The sequence below is a fragment of the Podarcis cretensis genome, assembly GCF_951804945.1.
Source record: "Podarcis cretensis genome assembly, chromosome: 16".
NCBI lineage: Eukaryota > Metazoa > Chordata > Lepidosauria > Squamata > Lacertidae > Podarcis > Podarcis cretensis.
The window spans coordinates 1,058,242-1,077,279 of NC_137186.1; the positions used below are offsets into that span (position 1 = coordinate 1,058,242).

Sequence of the window (19,038 nt, forward strand, 5' to 3'; positions counted from 1 at the left end):
CATTAAAACCAAATCCCTGCAGGAAAAATCCAAGGAAGTCATTGTTCACGCCAGGCATAGCTGATTTGTGGATCTCTCTGCCACAGGAGGCAGCAATAGCCGCCCGTCCCAGGGGCTGTGCTTTGCCTCCACGGGTCAGAGGCAGCCGTGCTTCTGAATGCCAGTTGCTGGTTGGCCGCCTGAAGGCTGGGCTCGCCCTTTGGCCTGACCCAGCAGCCAGGCTCTTCTGACGACCTCATGGAACCTCCAGGTGCAGAGACAGTATCTCGATTCCTTGTTTCTTGGGAATTGACTAGGTGGGGCACTGGCTGGATCCAGGGGTTTTTACTCATAGCTGTCAACCTCCCCCTTTTTTGCGGAAAATTCCCTTATTCCAGCGCCGCTTCCCGCTGCTATCCCAGATTGTTAGATATCCTGTAAACTGTCCCCGGGACAGGAGAGGCTGCTGATCCCTTATTTTCAAATCTGAAAGTTGGCAGCTATGCTTTTATGCTCCATGAATGTGTAAATACAGGGGCTGGCAGAAGCGTGGTCTTGGGTTTCTGGAGTTAAGAGTGATGTGGACGGAGACCATTGGTGGTGTCTCCTGTTCACCAAGAGGGTGCTAGGGATGAGGCCTAGAGGAAGTAATAGTGCCACTGTATTCTGCTCTGGTCAGACCTCACCTGGAGTACTGTGTCAAGTTCTGGGCACCACAGTTCAAGAAGGACACTGACAAACTGGAACGTGTCCAGAGGAGGGCAACCAAAATGGTCAAAGGCCTGGAAACGATGCCTTATGAGGAACGGCTAAGGGAGCTGGGCATGTTTAGCCTGGAGAAGAGGAGGTTAAGGGGTGATATGATAGCCATGTTCAAATATATAAAAGGATGTCACATAGAGGAGGGAGAAAGGTTGTTTTCTGCTGCTCCAGAGAAGCGGACACGGAGCAATGGATCCAAACTACAAGAAAGAAGATTCCACCTAAACATTAGGAAGAACTTCCTGACAGTAAGAGCTGTTTGACAGTGGAATTTGCTGCCAAGGAGTGTGGTGGAGTCTCCTTCTTTGGAGGTCTTTAAGCAGAGGCTTGACAACCATATGTCAGGAGTGCTCTGATGGTGTTTCCTGCTTGGCAGGGGGTTGGACTCGATGGCCCTGCTGGTCTCTTCCAACTCTAGGATTCTAAGCCGCTCTCCTTTATTGAAAGGGGGGTTTTATGGCAGCCGGAACTCAGCGTTCTTGGTGGAGCCTCCACAAAGGTCTGCCGGGTGGCTGATGACGCCCGGCTATTGATTTTGCTCATGAAAATTCTATTTATTATTTTGGGGTTTTTCTTTCTAATGACCATGTCTCTTCCTGTTGCAACTGAGCTGCCTTGTAGGGAAACGTTTTAGGAAACCACACGGGCAAATTCTCAATCGATGGGCTGCGAAACAAAGCAAGGCGGCTTCTGAGAGAGCGCAGAGGAGCCGAGGCTGGGCGGATCAGTTGGCAACCCTCCTCAACCCGCGCGAACCCCCGCGCCTGCGCAGTCGTCACTGGCTCTGCACGGGAAGGCGGCGCATGCGCACTTTGCCCCGTCGGTCCGCCGTGCTGAGATGGGGCCCCGTCGGCTCCCTCCCTTCTCTTCTAGGAGAAGAGGACTCAGAGCTACGGCAGGTCCCGGTGGGAGGGGGGGGGAGAAGGATGAGCGAGAACAACCCGCCTCAGTATTGCAGAGAGAGAGAAAAGGATTTTGTGTGAGGAAAGTAAATCACCGCACGAACTTCCGGTCTGAAACGGAAGCTGTCTTGGAGAGGTGGCCGCTCTATCTCGTGGCACGTCTATGGTCCGCGTTCCTCCAGCAAGCCCCGCCCCCACTCCCAGCAGAGCTCCTTCCCAGATGGAGCATTAATAACAATTATATTTTTAATAATAATTTTTTATTTATACCCCGCCCCCCATCTGGCCGGGCTTCCCCAGCCACTCCAAATATTAAATATTAAAATACAGTCAGGCATCAGACATTAAAATCTTCGCTGGACAGGAGCCTCTTTCTCCAGGCTTAAGCTGTGAAACGAGGAGGATTCCATAGAGTCGGGCCAAGTTCTGTGCAAATGCTTCCTCGGCACAGCTGCCAACGTTTCCCTTTTGAAAAGGGAAATTCCCTTATTCCGTATAGGATTCCTCGCCAGGAAAGGGAAACGTGGACAGCTCTGCTTCCTGGGCTGGGGGGAATCTGGCCCAGGGCGGAGGCGAAGAAAGTGCCATGCCTTCCTTCCTCCCTTCCTTCCATCTCCGAGCTGCGCCTCCCTTCTGACGCTGCAGAAATGCTGTCGTGCTGGTGGGGAAATGGGGCACCAAGAGAAGCGAGGCGGGGTCTGACTCGTCTCTTGGCAAGGAGGGCGGACCCTGCTAGAGCAGTTGGGCTTGCAAGTGCAGGCCCGGCTTCTCCGCCGCTTTGCTTTAGGGTTCCTCCTGGTCTTGCCTCTTTTCTTGAAGCCCTCCGACCTCGCGGGTCCCACGGAATCCCCTTAAGGACTGGAGAGCAGACGGGGAGCATTTGGGGTTCTTTCCCGCTCCTTCTCTGAGCCGTGACCCGCCATCCCCCCTCCTCCTCCTCGTCCAGCAGCTCCCCACCCCTCCAGTCCCTGAACAGGCGCTCGGACTAGATTAGGGTTGCCATATTCCCAAAGGGGGAAATCTTTGCAGCTGTTAAACCCCCACTAAGGAAACAATGAATGGGGGGAAACCCCAAAGAACTCAGGGGCGCAGGATCCGGAAAAGGGCTGCGGGGGGGGGGAGGCGGGGAGCCGGGCCAAAGCCTCCTCGTCCCAGGCAGAACTTTTGGAGCGAGCTGCCCCGGGTCTCTTTTTCCGGAGGCACGGGGGGTCGTTTTGCACATTGCGGGGCGATCCCCTTTCTGACTCTGGGGCGCAGGCGCGCGAGAAATATTCCCACCTCGATAGATAACTCGCCTCCCCCCCCCCGGTGCTCGCAGGGGCAGCTCCGCCCATGGACAGCCTTACTTCGGAGCGCGCAAGGCTGTCTCCGAAACATGCTCGCGTTGGTGCCAAATCCAGCTGCCAAGGCGCCCTGCACATGGTCCTGGAGTAAAGCAGATTTCCTCCCCGCTCCCGACTTGATGGGGGGGGGGTGCGTGTGCGGGGTCTGGCATCCTTTCTCCTCTGGCCCTCTCTAAGGTGCTACGGGACAATTTTTTATTTTTTAATACATTTCCACCCAACATCAGTGTGTGACGTTTCTTCTCCTCTTCCCAGCTGGTCTCCTCTTCTCTCTCTCTCTCCTCGCCCTGGAAGACCCCGAGGAAGCAAGGGGGCAGGCCAGGGGCAAGTAGAGGAGTCCAGGAGCAGCGGCCGGAGTGCTGGGGCGCAGGGGGCGCCCTGGGCTGCAGCCCTGACCTGGGGCAGCTGGCCACGCAGGCAGGTTTCTTCACTCTGGAGCAGTTTGGCTTGCAAATAAGGGTCCGGCTTCTTCGCCGCTTTGCTTTAGGTTTCGCCTTGGTCTTGCCTGTTTTCTGGAAACCCTCCCACCCCACTCCTCCAGTCTAGTCCCAGACATGGGGCTAGATTAGGGTTGCCATATTCCCCAAGGGGGAAATCTTTGCAGCCGTTAAAACCCCCCAACAAAACAATGAATGGGGGGAAACCCCAAAGAACTCAGGGGCGCAGGACCAGCCGGGGAGCGTTTGGGCTTCTTTTCCATTCCTTCCTTCTCTGAGTCCTGCCCTCCTCTTGCATCTCGCCGCCCCTCCAGTCTCCAAAACATGCCTCCCATTGGTTTGGCGGCTCATTGGCCGCCGCCTTCCCCTTCCCCGCCCCTTTTCTCTGCAGCTGGTAAAGTAGTGGGAAAGGAAATGTACCCCCCAGTTCAGACCGCACCGGGCTTCCATCCTCTCGCTCCTTCCTTCCCCGTGCAGAGGCGAGAGCAGGCATGTCCGTGCATGCACACTTCTTCAGATGCACTCTCTCTCTCTCTCAGGGTCTGGTGGCTTCTGTTTCAGTGCATCGGAAGAAGTGTGCCAGCACACGAAAGCTCACGCCAAGGAGAAACTGCGCTGGTCTCTAAGCCCCGCTGCTGGAAGGAATTTCCCCCCCCCCCTTTTTTGCAGTTCGGAGAAAAGGCGACGTGATAGGGATCCTAGGATCGAGGGGTTGGAAGGGGCCACGCGGCTCAGGCAGCTCCCTGCAATGCAGGAAAGCCTTTTGCCCCGAGATGAAACAAAAGAATAAAACAAAATCCTTCCGGTAGCACCTTAGAGCCCTTGGGGAGTTGGGGAAGTTAGATGGGCAGAGAAGTTTTCCTCCCTCCCTCCCTCCCTCTCTCCCGTTACTAGAACGGGTGTGGGGGGGCACATCTTCTCTGGATGCTCCAGGAGGAGGAGAAGGGGCGGACCTCCTCCTCCTCCTCCATCTCGCCGCCCCTCCCGTCTCCAAAACATGCTTCCCATTGGTTTGGCGGCTCATTGGCCGCCTCCTTCCCTTTCTTGCCCTATTCTCTGCACATGAGTCATGTGCCTTGGAATAGCAAATTTTCGCTCCGGCACACCAGGCCGGGTTTTCCATTCCTGCACTTGCGCTTTTTTCTCCTCTCTCTCCCTTCTTCCCCGTGCAGAGGCGAGAGCAGGCATGTCCGATCCGCGAAGGTAAGATCGTAGCGCTTCGGCCGCGAAGAAAGTTTGCAGGGAACGTCGCACACTGATGTTGGGTGGATAGATAGATAGATAGATAGATAGATAGATAGATTCCTGTAGCACCTTAGAGACCAGCGAAGCTGTCAACGTTTCGCTTTTCTCAAGGGAAGTTTTCTTACTCCTAATAGGATTCCTCGCAAGAAAAGGGAAAAGTTGACAGCTATGATGCACACTTCTTCAGATACACACACACACTCTCTCTCTCTATAAGGGTCTGGTGACTTCCTCTTTCAGTGTATCTGAAGAAGTTTGCATGCACACGAAAGCTCACACCCAGAACAAACTCAGGTGGTGTCTAAGGTGCTCCTGGAAGGAAATTTTTTTTTTTTTTTTTTTTTTTTTTTTTGCAGTTTGTAGAAAAGGCTCATGGAACTCCCTGCAATGCAGGAAATCCTTTTGCCTCGAGTCTCGCTTTCCCGATTTAGGCACCTTGGGGAGTTGGTGAAGTTACATGGGCAGAGAAGTTTTCCTCCCTCCCTCTCTCTTGTTACTAGAACTGGGGGCGGGAGGACGACACAGCCAGGGAAGTTTAAGGTTGGGAAAAAATTAAGGACAGATATATTTAAAAAACCCGATCCTTCTTGATGCAGCGCAAACTTGGGGAGCTCCCTCTTGCACGTGGCTGTGATGCCTCTAAAACTTAATCAACTGTTTGTTGGGTGTTTTGTTTGGAATGTTTTTTACTGGATTAATATTCGGTGTTTGCCGCCCTGAGACGGGTCTTGGCCGGGGAGGGTGGGGTATAAATAAAACATTATTATTATTATTATTATTATTATTATTATTATTACTACTAAAAGGGGTTTAGGCAAATTCTTGGAGGAGGAGAGGGCTGTGGATGGCAACTAGGCAAGAGAGCTCTCTGCTCTCTGCCTCTTCAGTCTGAGGCAGCAGCCAGCAGTGCCTCTGAATGAGAGTTGCAGGAAACTTGGAAGGGCAAAGGGGCAGCAGAGTGGTATTGTCTTTCCACTCTGGGGTTTCCCTCTCATTGCAGCAGCTCCAGTCCATTCTTGGCTGTTTGCAGGACCAATTACATCACGCCACTCAACGTCAGTGAAACAGTGACGTCTCTCAAGAAGTGTGCATGCACATAAAAACTTAGACCAAGAGCAAACTTAGTTGGTCTCTAAAGTGCTACTGGACATTTTTTTATTTTTTTATATTTTTCCACCCAACATCAGTGTGTGACGTTTCTTCTCCTGTTCCCAGCTGGTCTCCCCCCCCCCCCCCCCAGTTTCATCATCTGGTAGCTCAGCTCATTGAAATGGGAAAATACCAGCCTTCTGTACAGCTTTTGACAAGAGCGGAGCTTCTGGTATAAGGCTAGCTTCCCTTTGTGGTGCTGTGTGGCAGCTTTTACATTGCCGCCACCACCTCCAAGCCCCCCCCCCCCAATGCAGGCACCACCAGTGTTATGTACTGAAGTTCTCACCCTGGGCCAGCAGGGGGATACTGTACATAGTTATGCAAATGAAGGATTGAAAGTGACGTTCAGTGATTGGATGGATACTGTAGATAGTTATGCAAATGAAGGATCAAGAGTGACGTTCAGTGATTGGATGAATACTGTACATAGTTATGCAAATGAAGGATTGAAAGTGACGTTCAGTGATTGGATGGATACTGCAGATAGTTATGCAAATGAAGGATCAAAAGTGACGTTCAGTGATTGGATAGTTTTAGAAAGTGGTTACAGTTGCGTTGTAGTGGAGCTCTATATAAGCAGGCTGACTGAGCCCTTCAGCTCAGTTTTGTCCTGGCCTGTGAATAAACAAGAGCTGTTTGAAGAATCGCTGTGTCGTCTGATATGTTCACCCACAACTTAACAACCAGCACTCCCAACAGCTGCTTATGGAGGCCAGCTTATGGAGGTTTCTCTCTCTCTCTCTCTTATAATATTTTTATTGGTTTTTACAAATATTTCCATCATAACGTCAATTTTACAAATAAAATAAAGAAACATTTGGCTATATTAGCCGGGAACTTCCCTTATCCTTGACTAATGGTTTTCCAACTTGATCTCTAATATGCATTTTATAAATAATAAATAATTTTTATTTATACCCCGCCCTTCCCGGTTCAGAAAACCCGGCTCAGGGCGGCTAACAACAAATTTAAAACACTTAATTGATGCAACAAAAAACAGCATAAAATACAGTATAAAACGTGAATAACAATAAATTCAGAATTCAAAAATCATTTTTTTTTTTGGGGGGGGAATCCATCCAATAAACATTAGATGATTGCCAGAGCTAGCTCGTTAAATGAGTCCTACTTGGGCCAGTGAGGAGACCAGGGGAGAATTAGCTGTGGGATCCCAGAGCGGGGAATCTTCATAAAAAGGGGAGGGGCGTTTTTTCGGGTGGGGGACCCTGAAACCTGGAAGTACTGGAACGGGTTACTTCCGGGTTTTGGCGGGCGCGAATGCGCAGAAGCGCCGAATCGCAACCCATGCATGCGCAGACACAGGTCCTCCAAGACCGTGATGAACAATAATGGAGGTAACGGACAACTCTGCCTAGTACCTTTTGTAATTTCAAGGCGTGGGTGGGTTTCTCTCCTCGCCCCTGGAACACCCCAAGGAAGCAAGGGGACAGGCCAGGGGCAAGTAGAGGAGCGCCTCTCTGCACCCACCTGCTGTCTAGAGTGCTGGTGCGCAGGGGGCGCACTGGGCTGGCAGCCCTGACCTGGGGCAGCTGCCCACCCAGGCAGGTTTCTTCACTCTGCCTAATCAGGGAGCTGGCCCAGCCCCACTTTTCAACTTCAAAACGAGGAAAGCTGGTCAAAGTCATTGACACCCTTGCTTATCTGGAAACCCCCCAAACCCCACCCCCACCCCTCCATTGAATCATAGAACTGCAAAGTTGGAAGGCACCCTGTGGGTCAATCCCCTGCATTGCAGGAATCTCAGCTGAACTATGCTCGGAGTCGAGAGTGGATTTCCTGCTCTTTAGTGGTGAGGAGGAATGGAAGTTCCCCCAGGATGTCTGCTTTATATACATTATTTACACAATGGGCCCCACGTGATTGGCTAATTCCGGGATTCTCCTGTAGCCCAATCAGGTTGCAGTTTCCCTTCCACCTGGAGCTGGATTGGGTGGCTCCTGTGGACCAACCAGACTGCAGCATTCTGGATCCTATTGTTCTAGGACAAAATCAGACTGCTGCATTCTGGATCCTATTGTTCTAGGACCAACCAGACTGCAGCATTCTGGATCCTATTGTTCTAGGACAAAATCAGACTGCTGCATTCTGAATCCTATTGTTCTAGGACCAATCAGACTGCAGCATTCTGGATCCTATTGTTCTAGGACCAACCAGACTGCTGCATTCTGAATCCTATTGTTCTAGGACAAAATCAGACTGCTGCATTCTGAATCCTATTGTTCTAGGACCAATCAGACTGCAGCATTCTGAATCCTATTGTTCTAGGACCAACCAGACTGTAGCATTCTGGATCCTATTGTTCTAGGACCAATCAGACTGCTGCATTCTGAATCCTATTGTTCTAGGACCAATCAGACTGCTGCCTTTTGGATCCTATTCAACTCAGTACATAACATCAACTATCACACCCAAGGAATACACAGAGGTGAATCACGAACAAAACAACTCTGTAGATGGCTTGTGAAAATTCATTCACAATAATGTAGGACATTTCAACTCCTTCTAATACATGGAATCTTAAATAATATGTACAATGCAAAAATTTCAAAACAATGACAGACGCAGCTCACTATTTTGAAGCCAAACAGTCCAGGTATTCCCGAAATAAGTCCGTGAGAATGACTATGTATACTTGGGCTGGTGTGATCCTAACGGAACTCCCATGACGAGAGACCCAGATTTCAATCCCTGTTTCGTGATTCTCTTTCTGGTCGGCCCAAAAAGGGACTCTAAATGATGCCTGACTTGCTCATAAGAAGTTATTAATTATATAGTAGTTCCTTGAGATTCATTCTGGGGAATGTATATGGGAGAACAACAGCATGAACCAGAATGAATGTAGCCTTTGGTGAAGCCAGGACAAGTTCCCTGTGCTGGGGTTAAGCCATGGGACAGGTGCAGTCCCTTTGAGCATGTGCAGAGTGCATGTTGCGGAGCGCCATTAGCCATCCTCCATACAGTTAGCATTAGAAAAAATACCTGTATTCTCCAGACTGAATTCCAGGCAAACTTGGTGAACGGGGAGGGTGGGGTCTAGGCTGGGGCTTTCCTGGGGAACCCAGAATGGAGAGAGATTTACACCCCCTACATTTAGGATGTCTTCTCTTTTCAGACAGGTACTTGCTGCTAGAGGGACTGAAGACGTGAATCTCTGAGCCAGACTCCCAAGTTCCGATCTGCAGAGACCAAAATCGTGTGCAATCGCCTTCTGATGTGCCAAGCATGGGTGGCAGTCCATTCAAGTTTTTACTTCGCTTTGGAATAGTCATCAACCTTCTCCTTGGTAAGTGGTCCAATTGCCATAGAAGGTCTGTCGCTCAGGTCTGATGGCATTGCCAGGGAGCGTTGATAGGGGTGACCCCAATCAAAAGCCTGGAGAAGTTCTGCCAGTCTGTACACAAAACAACGCTAAATATACTACATCAAGGGAAGTCATGTTGTTGTTGTTGTTGAGTCGTTTAGTCGTGTCCGCCTCTTCGTGACCCCCTGGACCAGAGCACGCCAGGCCCTCCTGTCTTCCACTGCCTCCCACAGTTTGGTCAAACTCATGCTGGTAGCTTCGAGAACACAGTCCAACCATCTCGTCCTCTGTCGTCCCCTTCTCCTTGTGCCCTCCATCTTTCCAGCATCAGGGTCTTTTCCAGGAGTCTTCTCTTCTCATGAGGTGGCCAAAGTCTTGGAGCCTCAGCTTCAGGATCTGTCCTTCCAGTGAGCACTCAGGGCTGATTTCCTTCAGAATGGATCGGTTGGATCTTCTTGCAGTCCATGGGACTCTCAAGAGTCTCCTCCAGCACCAGAATTCAAAAGCATCCATTCTTTGTGATCCAGTGGGTAGGGTAGGATATAATTTTGATAGTTATGTTTAAGAGTGACGCTTATGATGCAATTTGTGCATTATACAGTAAGTCTAATGAATTTAAGGAAAACTCAGTCTTTATAATGGTGATAGGCAGTGCTGTATTTCTAGAAAAGGTGCCAAAACACTTCTCTCGTTCTCTTAGAATGGCAATGGCACCCACCTGAGAGATAAACAAGCCACAATTTTTGAGGTTTCCACATTTAAACCCATTAGTGAATATTCCTGGGTTATCTTCAGGAAGTCTGAGGCTTAAGGATTTCCAGCCGAGGAGCGTGTCCCTCTACCAGTGGGGGGAGGAAAAGTGCTGCCCCACCTGCCCACCCACTCTGTGTGTGTGTGTCTGTGTGTGTGTGTGTGTTGTATTGTGTGCTGAGATTCCTCCTGTCTGGTTGATGGAGCTCCTTTGTAGCACCATGCCCAGGACGCCAGTTGTGCCTGGGTTTAGGTGGGCTCAATTCTGTTTTAGGAGCTGGTGCCAGGCCCAGCACACTAGAGCCTCTTAAGTCTCATCCAAGGATCCTCACCATCAACTTAATTAATTTATATCTGCATATCAGTTCATTATCTAAGTATTTTGTCCCTCTAAATTATCCATAATTTTTGTTACTTTACAAGTGTGGTTAAAATCCTGCTAATGTTTTTGTCTGTCTACAATGGTCTCGTAGATATATTATAATTTTCCCCCATTCTTTTTTTAAAGTTCTTGTTCTTTTGGTTTCTGAGCTTCCCAGTTAATTTTGCCATTTCAGTATAGTCCATCAACTTGGTTTGCCATTCTTCCCTGTCTACATTGTTTCTTCCTTCCATCTCTGGCTAGTAAAGTCCGTGCAGCTGTTGTTACATACATAAAAAGCCTTTTCTGGTCCTTGTGATCTCGGTACATGTAATTCCTAGAAAAGCTTCTGGGTTTTTTATTAAAATAAAAGTTACTTTAAACATTGTTTTCATTTCATTATATATCATCTCCAGAATGTTTCTGTTATCTTGCACTTCCACCACATATGATAAAATGTTCCTTCCTTTCTTTACACTTCCAGCAGATATTGGTTCTTGTTCTATACATTTTTGCTAACTTAGTAGGAGTCAAATACCACCAATACATCATTTTCATATAATTTTCTTTCAGCGTACAAAATGCCTTAAATTTCAAATTTATTTTCCATAGCCTCTCCCAATCTGCCATCTGTATCTTGTGTCCCAACCTCTATTGCATTCTAAACCCTCACTGTGTACAGGACCCAAGAATTGGAACGGACTCAAGGAGTCATTCACACCATCTGGCAAACACGCAACAATATTATGATATCCTGCTCTACCTGATATAAAAGAAGCATCAATATTTGGCACTCCCCATCCCTTCACTGTCTCACTTTCTCCTTTTACTTATTTTTCCCTCCTGAAAAACACTTAGGCCTTGTAAGCAGTCGGGAACCGAAGACTCCTCCGATTCAGCTGAACAGGATCCTGGAAGAATCTGCCTTGCTTTCTGTACATATAACCTCGAACAATACCGTGTCCATCGTTAAATGGATATTCCACCCTCAACATGGCGAGGCAAACGACCTTGGGCGATTCAGCGATGGGAAATGGAAGCGGTGGAATACGAGCGACAGTTTGGGGCAGCGTCTGGAAATGGTTGATGGCACCACGCTGAAGATAAGCAACTGGTGGTGAAGGACAGTGGGAACTACATGGCTTATGTGACGTTTTCCACAGGAGTGACAGAATCACACACATTCAACCTCACTGTCTATGGTATGTACTTGTTTCACCATCACACACTGTAAGGATGAGGGAGAAATTCAGTCTTGTTCACTTTCACCTGCCATGGGGAAAGTCCACCTCCTTCCTTACAGACTCTTTCAGGTGTTGAGATCGGCAGTCGGGACCCTCTTGGTAGTCCTGCCATCCTCAAAAGGTTGGGGAGGGTGGCCTAGGGACGGGGATGGAGAGAGGGCCTTCTTGGTGGTGGCCCCTAGGCTGCAGAATGCATCGCTGTACATGCATAAGAACATAGGAAGGATCTGCTGAACCAGGCCAAAGGGGACCTCTCTAGTCCAGCCTGTCTTCACTGGGCAGACCAGATGCCCATCATGGGAAGCCCACAAGCAGAACCCGGGAACAACTCTCCCCTCCTGTGATTTCCAGCATCTGACACTCTTGTTTCACCAAGCCCATCTGATGGATGTGGAAGTGGTGATGAGGAAGCAGCCAGCACCCCTCCCCCCAAAAAACCCCCCCTAGTCAGTGAAACCCACAGGGGCATCAAAGTAAAACACAGTTCCAAATGTTGGTGCTGACCTTTAAATCCCTAAACGGCCTTGGCACAGTCTCCACCCCCATCGTCCAGCCCAGACAATGAGGTCCAGCTCCGAGGGCCTTCTGGCGGTTCCCTCCTGCGAGAAGTGAGGTTACAGGGAACCAGGCAGAGGGCCTTCTCGGTGGTGGCGCCCAGCCTGTGGAACGCCCCTCCCAATCAGATGTCAAGGGGATAAAGAACTACACAACTTTTAGAAGACATCTGAAGGCTGCCTTGTATTGGGAAGATTTTAATGTTTGGTGTTTTACTGTGTTTTCATAATCTGTTGGATGCCTCCCAGAGTGGCTGGGGTAACGCAGTCAGGCATACAAAGAATAAAATATTTTTAAAAATTCATTTCTAACAGAGCCAGTGCGGGAGCCGCAGGTCACCCATAAGCTGATCTCCAACACGCCTGATGGCTGCAATGTAACCCTGCGGTGCCAGGCGTCAGGAAAGGGTGACTTCCGTGTCTCCTGGAAAAGAGGGAATCCCCTCAGAGCCCTAGGCGAGAGCCCGGACTGGCACCCAACTCTCTGACAACGGGGAAGATCTCCATCTGTTCTGGCATCGCAACGCCTCGGATGCCAACATCACCTGCCTGGTGAGCAATCCGGCGGATCAGAAGAACATTTCCATCAACCTCCTCAGCCTCTGCCCAGCTGAAGGTAAGGAACCCCTGGCCCATTTCCCCATTAGCCTTTCTTTATTTAATGGATTTGTTTCCTGCCTTTCTCCAAGTTTGTTTTATTTGTCAAAATATTTGTATGCTGCTGGGCTGTAAAAAACATATCAAAGCGGTTTACAGCAACAAGACCATAAAAGCATATAAGAAAAGTTAAAAAGAGACATCAATTAACTGTTGTGGGAGGATCAAAATGATTGTAAAATCAGTGGAATGTATAAATCTGAAAAGTATAAATAACATTTTTTTTTTGACAAAAAAGACCGGAGCAATTAAAACTGCAGCTTTCCCTGATATCAGCCCAGCAGGCAAGCAGTGTCTGTGCCTTAGTTTCCAAAGGCCTGTCTGAACGGGAAGGTCTTAGTCTGCTGGCAGACTAAGGAGACCAGAGAGGGAGCCAGTCAAACCTCTTCTCAGGTCACCACCAGCTCTGATGGTGTTGGGACCAAGAGGAGGTGCTCATCTGAGGGCCTTGGCACCCGGCCAGCTCCGTAAAGGGAGATACAATATTTTGGGTAACCTGGATCTAAGCCACGTAGGTCTTTAGAAGTCAAAACCAGCCTTCCTTTTCTCTTTCTCACAGGGAGGGAGGAAGCAAGCACCATGGGGGCACGTGTTGGCGGGTGTGTGGTGAACACACAGGGTCCCCGGACGTTTCACTGTCTACTGATTCCTGGGCCACCACTTTATTTCTCGCTGCCCCCACCCAGGCCCTACCTGGGACAATACTGAGTCCCAGTCAGGGTTAATTTGGAACATAAACCTTTGTTTATTTACAGTGGTACCTCGGGTTAAGTACTTAATTCGTTCCGGAGGTCTGTTCTTAACCTGAAACTGTTCTTAACCTGAAGCACCACTTTAGCTAATGGGGCCTGATTAGCTAATTGGTGTGGCACCCTCCCTGTGGAACGCCCTCACCATCAGATGTCAAAGGGATAAAGAACTACCCGACTTTTAGAAGACATCTGAAGGCAGCCCTGTTCAGGGAAGCTTTTAATGTATTTTAATATTTTGTTGGAAGCCACCCAGAGTGTCTGGGGAAACCCAGCCAGATGGTCAGGGTTATGTATGTATGTATAAATAAATAATAAAAAAATATTAACAATAAATTAATAATAATAATAAGAATAAGTTCTGCAAAGCCCTGGTGCAAAAACAGCATAAGTTTTTCATTCATTTAAGGAGGGTAACCAAGATGACCAAGGGTCTGAAAACCAAGCCTTATGAGAAAGGTTGAGGGAGTTGGGGATGTTTCGCCTGGAGAAGAGCAGAGGGACGTGTGACACGAGAGCCACCTTGGCGATTTGATGGCAATTTGGATGGCCGACTGTCCAGGGATTCTTGAGCTGGGATAGATGAGCCCTGGGGCTCCCTTCCAGTTCTACAGTTCTATCATGTCACCTCCTCTGTGAGTGTATTAACTAAGTTGAAATGAAATGCAGCTTATCCCTTAAAGCACTGTACAGTGGTACCTCTGGGTGCGAGTAGAACGTAACACATGACTGCGCGTCTGTGTGTGCGTGGGTCGCGTTTCACCGCTTCTGCGCATCCCCGTGAGGTCATTTTGAGTGTCTGCGCATGCGTGAGTGATGAAACCCGGAAGTAACACGCTCCGTTACTTCCCGGTCGCCGTGGAGCGCAACCCGAAAGCGCTCAACCTGAAGCACATTTAACCCGAGGTAGGACTGTATTCAGTTTGAGTAATGAGCTGTTAAGTTGGTGGTTCCAGTTTGGCTTCCAGTATTCCAAAACTGCAAAATTGGGATGGAGTGTTCGGCAGTCCAGGCAGCTGTGTGGTATATACTTCATTTGCTCAGCTAAAAAAGCAAATTAAGGTTTTGTGACAGCACAACTCTCATTCTGCCTGGAGAAAAGCTGAAATCAGTTCACAGTCTTTTCTGATGCCCTCCGTTGTTGTTGTTGCTGTCGCCCTCAAGGGAGAATTTTTCCTTATTATTGCAGGTGCAAATTGGAAGATTTTGGGGATTATTCTTGGGATCATGGCTCTTATAGTTGCTGGACTCATCTGTTGGAAGCAGAAAGCATTAATGTCCATATTGCAAACGGTAGGAATATGTGTGTGTTATTCTTCTGCACCTCTCATCTGAGTTTGGGTTGCCACTTATTGTTTTCCCTTCCTCTTTGTTTATCCTGAGAGGCAGAATCTGGCCAGTTCCTCCAAATGATGTGTTTCATTTTATGTGCCGCAGTTTTTACATCTGCAAGGCCAAAGGCACAATTGGGTGCCACCCGATATTAACGCTCCTCTAGTGCTTTCTCTCAAGTATTTCTGCATAAGGTTGGAACTCCACAAAGATTTGAATCCTCTTTACAAAACTGCTTTTAAAAAGAAGGGTGTGTGTGAAGGAGAAGTGTGCTTTGTTCTGCCTGCTAAAGCGGGAGGCGCCCGGCTGATGAACAAGCCACAAGTTTTGAGGTTTCCACATTTAAACCCATTAGTGAATATTCCTGGGTTATTTTCAGGAAGTCTGAGGCTTAAGGATTTCCAGCAGAAGAGCAAGGCGTGTCCCTCTACCAGTGGGGGGAGGAAAAGTGCTGCCCCACCTGCCACCCACTCTCTCTCTCTCTCTCTCTCTCTCTCTCTCTCTGTGTGTGTGTGTGTGTGTGTGTGTGTGTTGTATTGTGTGCTGAGATTCCTCCTGTCTGGTTGATGGAGCTCCTTTGTAGCACCATGCCCAGGACGCCAGTTGTGCCTGGGTTTAGGTGGGCTCAATTCTATTTTAGGAGCTGGTGCCAGGCCCAGCACACTAGAGCCTCTTAAGTCTCACCCAAGGATCCTCATCATCAACTTAATCGACAGCCCTGTTTCTTCCTTTCCCTGCAGGTTTTCTGCCGCAAGAATTCCACATCCAGCGCAATTGAATTGCAGGAAGTGGAAACTTCACCAAGTGCCTCTCAAAATGGCTATTCAAAATGTCCACCTTCAGAGCCAGACAAACCAGCGACTCCACCCCACAGACCACATGGAAACTCCTGATGGGTCTTGGCAGACCTCTTCCTGATTTTTGCAAAGTACCATGCCAAGGACTGTTTTTAATTCGGTTTTTATTACTTTCCTTATTTCTTATATTGCATTTTGTTGCATTACAATCTGCACTGGATATAATTCAAATTGCAGTGCAGTACAATGCAATACAAGGTCTAAATGGAACAGTAAAATGTTCAATGTGAATATTTAATGTGATGGACGGTGCCATCTCCTGCCTTCAAGCACAAATTCACAGACAACCCACAGGGCACCTGTCTGCTCAAAAGATTCCAAAATACTCTTCTTGGAGGTTCTATTAATTGGGACTGTGTGAATTGTATCAGTTCATTTTTGGGATTGCTTCATTTCTCCTTTTTATAAGCTCACATTTGGTTCATCACATTTTCACATTGATTTGCTGGGGAATCCCTAGACTAGGTCCAAGCACTGATCGTGGGTTGGGGGACCATCCAGTCATATGGAAGGCTTCCTGATCTGCTTACGGTTCTCCTAGAAGCATGTCAGCAGCTGTCATGCAGAGTCCACTGTGGGACGCAGTGGACCTCCTGCCTGATGTCATGTGCCGTAAGCTGCGATCAAATGCCGTTTTCTTCTCTGACATTTGAATGTGTTTTTATTTTTAACTATAGCGCTTTTATCACTATAGCATTCTTGGTCTTCCTGAAGGACTTCCAGTGGGTGGGGTAGGATATAATTTTGATGCTTATGTTGGAAGAGTGACACTTATGCTGCAATGTGAGCATTATACAGTAAGTATGAATTTAAGGAAAACTCAACCTTTATTATCGTGATAGGCAGAGCTGTGTTTCTAGGAAAAGGTGCCGGAACACCTCTCTCGTTCTCTTAGAATGGCAATGGCACCCACCTGTCAGATGTCAGAACTGAGTTCTGGCAAGTTCTAGCTGGAAAAATATCACTTCCAAAGGTATAATCTAAAAAGTAATACAAAGTGCATGGAAGCAAGTTCCTTTCAGTTACTGAAATGTTTTAAGACTTCTTTATATCCATTTTAACCTCTTGACCATTCTTACGGGGATGAAATTATTTAACGTTACATAAACTGGTGGAAAATTGTAATTGTATTCAGGTTACTGTGAAAAAGGGCTGTATTTTAAACACTGATCATAGGCTTTGGTAAGGTCTAGTGTTTTTTCATTGCAAAGGTAGGGGGTGAGTCTTGAGCTCCTGGATAGAGTTTGAAAGTGTTTGCACACGGTTTCAACTGGCTTGCTAAACCCTCTGTGATTTAGGGCTTGCCCTGCATGCAAAGACAGGCTCTGGCGAACTGAGCGGGCCAGACCAAGCGTGGCTCCAGCAGTCGAGAAGGCGGTTTCAACACATGCTGTAGAGGGGAGTTGAAAGGCTTCTTTGCCTCTGTGATATTGATTGATTACTTCCTCTAATGTTGTATCGACTGAATGTTATCCTTTGTGAATCCACTGTACATTTTCCGCTTAAGAACTGTGAAATAATGCGTGCTACCAATATTTTGTTAGGCAAAAAGCTGCTAATAACATTTTCCAGGCTTCTGCCCCAGGGAGACAGCTTTGGATTTGATATCCCGCTTTATCACTCCCCTTCAGGAGTCTCAAAGCGGCTCACAATCTCCTTTCCCTTCCTCCCCCACCACAAACACTCTGTGAGGTGAGTGGGGCTGAGAGACTTCAGAGAAGTGTGAGTGGCCCAAGGTCACCCAGCAGCTGCATGTGGAGGAGCAGAGATGCGAACCCGGTTCCCCAGATTACGAGTCCACCGCTCTTAACCACTACACCACACTGGCTCTTTGGTGCTACCAATGCAGCGGTTTGACTTCACTCCTCGAGGGGCACGCCATGATCTCTCGAGACAGATGGATGCCAACTGAGGATGCCAATAGCAATAAAATACGCCAATGAACTAGCTTTTAGAGACTTAAGAGACGATGAATGCACATATACACCTCATCTCTTTGTCTTAGTGTTAGCTCCTTGGAGCCAACCAGCTTGAACCAAGCTGTGAAAATGGAGACAGAAGGACGTCTACATTTTATTTTCCTTCTCTCTCTCTCTCTCTCTTGATGTATCTTTGTTCCTTTTTCTACCTTGTAGTTTTGTAAGCTTTTTTAATGTATATTTTTGTGTTTTTAATTTCATAATTTATTTAAATATATTTGTATGTATGTAGAGATTAAATTAAAATAAAGGACAAAAAGGGAGGTAGAATTACCAGCTGTGCCTTAGACTACGACCAACAATGTATGAACAAATTTATGTAGCTGACACCATGTAGCTTTTGTTGGTTTTGTAATGTTTGAAACTCAAGTCCTTTTAAGTAAAGCTTTGAAAACCATATTTGGGATCGCAGAGTTTTATTTTCACACAAAAGTCAGCAGAGATTAAAAAACAACAACAACCCTCCATTTGCTTCAACACTCTCAATACATTTGCCATGTTGGCAGCTGGAAGCAGGAGTCCAGCGACATCGGAAGGAGGGCATATTTCCCCAAATGTTTGGAGGCTGGAGCGCCATGGAATGAGGTTCGGCCTCAGACAGGCCCCTAAGTCTCAGCTTGCCTGCCTGTGTCATCCGGGGCCACCCCTGCCTTGGCTACAGAGAACGGTGCCTAGTTAGTGGCCTTAGTCTGCAGATCGGGGCCAGATAGCGGGACATATGTGGCCCCCTAGTCCTCTCCATCACCCTGCTGAGCTTGGGGGTGTTGCGGAACTCTCCACAACAGCCAACCTCCCTGACCGTATGCCATGCTGGCTGCTGGGGATGGTGGCCGTTGGGAAGGCCCAGAGGGCAGCATGTTACACAACACACCAGACAAAACAAAATAAAGTTCCTTCCAGTAGCACCTTAAAGGGACCCCTGACCATTAGGACCAGTCGTGGCCGACTCTGGGGTTGCGGCGCTCATCTCGCTTTACTGGCCGAGGGAGCCGGGGTACAGCTTCCGGGTCATGTGGCCAGCAGGACTAAGCCGCTTCTGGCGAACCAGAGCAGCACACGGAAACGCTGTTTACCTTCCTGCCAGTACCTATTTATCTACTTGCACTTGGATGTGCTTTCGAACTGCTAGGTTGGCAGGAGCAGGGACCGAGCAATAGGAGCTCACCCCGTCGCGGGGATTCGAACCACCGACCTTCTGATCGGCAAGTTCTGGGCTCTGGTTTAACCCACAGCACCACCTGCGTCCCTTAGTAGCACCTTAGAGACCAACTAAGTTTGTTCTGGGTGTGAGCTTTCGTGTGCATGCACACTTCTTCAGATACACTGAAACAGAAGTCACCAGGCCCTTATATATAGTGAGAGGGTGGGGAGGCTTCACCCATTCCCACCACCTTTCTGAGTAATACCCCTCCC

The 19,038-nt window shown here is 48.3% G+C and overlaps 1 protein-coding gene across 3 annotated transcripts in view; it reads left to right on the plus strand.

The window, feature by feature from the left end:
• The first annotated feature begins 11,316 nt into the window (after window positions 1-11,316).
• Window positions 11,317-19,038, plus strand: part of LOC307205593 (T-lymphocyte surface antigen Ly-9-like) — a 53,352-nt gene continuing 45,630 nt past the window's right edge. For 2 of the 3 annotated variants that reach the window (XR_013834043.1, XM_079958196.1), the window contains exons 1-2: window positions 11,317-11,455; window positions 12,367-12,667. The gene's annotated coding sequence lies outside the window, so the exon portion shown is untranslated. Of the gene's footprint in view, window positions 11,456-12,366; window positions 12,668-14,646; window positions 14,751-15,529; window positions 17,768-19,038 lie in introns of those variants that run through there. The other variant, XR_013834044.1, reaches the window with a different exon arrangement.